Here is a 3,903-nt window from a genome sequence, read left to right on the forward strand (position 1 = left end):
CTGCAAGTTTCATGGACTTCCATCTGAAGATCCTTTTCAGTTCTTAACTGAATTCTTGCAGATCTGTGATACTGTTAAGACTAATGGAGTAGATCCTGAAGTCTACAGGCTCATGCTTTTCCCTTTTGCCGTAAGAGACAGAGCTAGAGTATGGTTGGATTCTCAACCCAAAGATAGCCTGAACTCTTGGGATAAGCTGGTCACGGCTTTTTTAGCCAAGTTCTTTCCTCCTCAAAAGCTGAGCAAGCTTAGAGTGGATGTTCAAACCTTCAGACAGAAAGAAGGTGAATCCCTCTATGAAGCTTGGGAAAGATACAAACAGCTGACCAAAAAGTGTCCTTCTGATATGCTTTCAGAATGGACCATCCTGGATATATTCTATGATGGTTTATCTGAGCTATCAAAGATGTCATTGGATACTTCTGCAGGTGGATCCATTCACCTAAAGAAAACGCCTGCAGAAGCTCAAGAACTCATTGACATGGTTGCTAATAACCAGTTCATGTACACTTCTGAGAGGAATCCTGTGAGTAATGGGACGCCTCAGAAGAAGGGAGTTCTTGAAGTTGATACTCTGAATGCCATATTGGCTCAGAACAAAATATTGACTCAGCAAGTGAATATGATTTCTCAGAGTCTGAATGGAATGCAAGCTGCATCCAACAGTACTCAAGAGGCTTCTTATGAAGAAGAAGCCTATGATCCTGAGAACCCTGCAATAGTAGAGGTAAATTACATGGGTGAACCATATGGAAACACCTATAATCCATCATGGAAAAATCATCCAAATCTCTCATGGAAGGATCAAAGGCCTCAACAAGGCTTTAATAATGGTGGAAGAAATAGGTTTAACAATAATAAACCTTTTCCATCATCCACTCAGCAACAGACAGAGAACTCTGAACAAAATACCTCTAATTTAGCAAACTTAGTCTCTGATCTATCTAAGGCCACTATGAGTTTCATGAATGAAACAAGGTCTTCCATTAGAAATTTGGAAGCACAAGTGGGCCAGCTAAGTAAAAGGATCACTGAAATCCCTCCTAGTACTCTCCCAAGCAATACAGAAGAGAATCCAAAAGGAGAGTGCAAAGCCATTGACATAAGCACCATGGCCGAACCTGTAAGGGAAGGAGAGGACGTGAATCCCAAGGAGGAAGACCTCCTGGGACGTTCAGTGATCAATAAGGAGCTTCCCTCTGAGGAACCAAAGGACTCTGAGGCTCATCTAGAGACCATAGAGATTCCATTGAACCTCCTTATGCCATTCATGAGCTCTGATGAGTATTCCTCTTCTGAAGAGTATGAGGATGTTACTGAAGAGCAAGCTGCCAATTTCCTTGGTGCAATCATGAAGCTGAATGCCAAATTATTTGGCATTAAAACTTGGGAAGTTGAACCTCCCTTGTTCACCAATGAACTAAGTGATCTGGATCAACTGACATTGCCTCAGAAGAGACAGGATCTTGGAAAGTTCATAATACCTTGTACTATAGGCACCATGATCTTTAAGGCTCTGTGTGACCTTGGTTCAGGGATAAACCTCATGTCCCTCTCTGTAATAGAGAAACTGGGAATCTATGGGGTACAAGCTGCTAAAATCTCATTAGAGATGGCAGACAATTCAAGAAAACAGGCTTGTGGACAAGTAGAGGACGTGTTAGTAAAAGTTGAAGGCCTTTACATCCCTGCTGATTTCATAGTCCTGGATACTGGAAAGAAAGAGGATGAATCCATCATCCTAGGAAGACCTTTCCTAGCCACAGCAAGAGCTGTGATTGATGTGGACAGAGGAGAATTGATCCTTCAATTAAATGAGGACAACCTTGTGTTTACAACTCAAGGATCTCTCTCTGCATCCATGGAGAGGAAGCATAAAAAGCTTCTCTCAAAGCAGAGTCAAACAAAGCTCCCACAGTTAAACTCTAAGTTTGACATAGAGGGAGATATCCTCATTAAAGAGGACAAGCACATCACTAAGAGAAAGATGGAGCAAGCAAGAGAGCCCATTCATGGAGCTCAAGAGGCGCATGAAGCTCATCACCATGAGATCCCGGAGATGCCTCAAATGCATTTTCCTCCACAAAACTATTGGGAGCAAATCAACACCTCCCTAGGAGAATTAAGTTCCAACATGGGACAATTAAGGGTGGAACATCAAGAGCACTCCATCATCCTTCATGAAATAAGAGAAGTTCAAAAAGCAATGAGGGAGGAGCAACAAAGATAAGGAAGAGACATAGAAGAGCTCAAGGACATCATTGGTTTCTCAAGAAGGAAACGCCACCATCACTAAGGTGGATTCATTCCTTGTTCCTATTTCTTCTGTTTTTCGTTTTCTATGTTATGTGCTTATCTATGTTTGTGTATTATTGCGTGATCATTAGTAGTTAGTAACTATGTCTTAAAGTTATGAATGTCCTATGAATCCATCACCTCTCTTAAATAAAAATTGTTTTAATTCAAAAGAACAAGAAGTACATGAGTTTCGAATTTATCCTTGAACTTAGTTTCATTATATTGATGTGGTGACAATGCTTCTTATTTTCTGAATGTATGCTTGACCAGTGCATATGTCTTTTGAAGTTGTTGTTTAAGAATGTTAAATATGTTGGCTCTTGAAAGAATGATGACTAGGAAACATGTTATTTGATAATCTGAAAAATCATAAAAAATAATTCTTGAAGCAAGAAAAAGCAGCAAAGAACAAAGCTTCCAAAATAATAATAATAATAATAATAATAATAATAATAATAATAATAATAATAATAATAATAATAATAATAATAATAGGCGAAAAAAAAAAGCAAGCAGAAAAAGCCAAAAGCTCTTAAAACCAAGAGGCAAGAGCAAAAAGCCAATAACCCTTAAAACCAAAAGGCAAGGGCAAATAAAAAGGATCCCAAGGTTTGAGCATCAGTGGATAGGAGGGCCTAAAGGAATAAAATCCTGGCCTAAGCGGCTAAACCAAGCTGTCCCTAACCATGTGCTTGTGGCGTGTAGGTGTCAAGTGAAAACTTGAGACTGAGCGGTTAAAGTCAAGGTCCAAAGCAAAAGAAGAGTGTGCTTAAGAACCCTGGACACCTCTAATTGGGGACTTTAGCAAAGCTGAGTCACAATCTGAAAAGGTTCACCCAATTATGTGTCTGTGGCATTTATGTATCCGGTGGTAATACTGGAAAACAAAGTGCTTAGGGCCACGGCCAAGACTCATAAAGTAGCTGTGTTCAAGAATCATCATACTGAACTAGGAGAATCAATAACACTATCTGAACTCTGAGTTCCTATAGATGCCAATCATTCTGAACCTCAATGGATAAAGTGAGATGCCAAAACTATTCAAGAGGCAAAAAGCTATAAGTCTCGCTCATATGATTGAAGCTATGTTTCATTGATAGTTTGGAATTTATAGTATATTCTCTTCTTTTTATCCTATTTGATTTTCAGTTGCTTGGGGACAAGCAACAATTTAAGTTTGGTGTTGTGATGAGCGGATAATTTATACGCTTTTTGGCATTGTTTTTAGTATGTTTTTAGTAGAATCTAGTTACTTTTAGGGATGTTTTCATTAGTTTTTATGTTAAATTCACATTTCTGGACTTTACTATGAGTTTGTGTATTTTTCTATGATTTCAGGTATTTTCTGGCTGAAATTGAGGGACTTGAGCAAAAATCAGATTCAGAGGTTGAAGAAGGACTGCTGATGCTGTTGGATTCTGACCTCCCTGCACTCAAAGTGGATTTTCTGGAGCTAAAGAACTTAAAATGGCGCGCTTCAAATTGCGTTAAAAAGTAGACATCCAGGGCTTTCCAACAATGTATAATAGTCCATACTTTGGCCGAGTTTAGACGACGTAAAAGGTCATTGAACGCCAGTTCTACGCTGCTGTCTGGAGTTAAACG

At 39.2% G+C, this 3,903-nt stretch overlaps 1 non-coding gene across 1 annotated transcript; it reads right to left on the reverse strand.

Annotated features, from left to right (window-relative positions):
• Positions 1–244: 244 nt before the first annotated feature.
• On the reverse strand, positions 245–352 carry LOC148568054 (small nucleolar RNA R71). The gene has a single exon (XR_015882116.1). It is a non-coding gene; the product is annotated as a small nucleolar RNA R71 (small nucleolar RNA).
• Between the last annotated feature and the right edge of the window lie 3,551 nt (positions 353–3,903).

The sequence above is a fragment of the Arachis ipaensis genome, chromosome B4 (assembly GCF_059453495.1).
Source record: "Arachis ipaensis isolate K30076 ecotype BB chromosome B4, ASM5945349v1, whole genome shotgun sequence".
Taxonomy (NCBI): domain Eukaryota; kingdom Viridiplantae; phylum Streptophyta; class Magnoliopsida; order Fabales; family Fabaceae; genus Arachis; species Arachis ipaensis.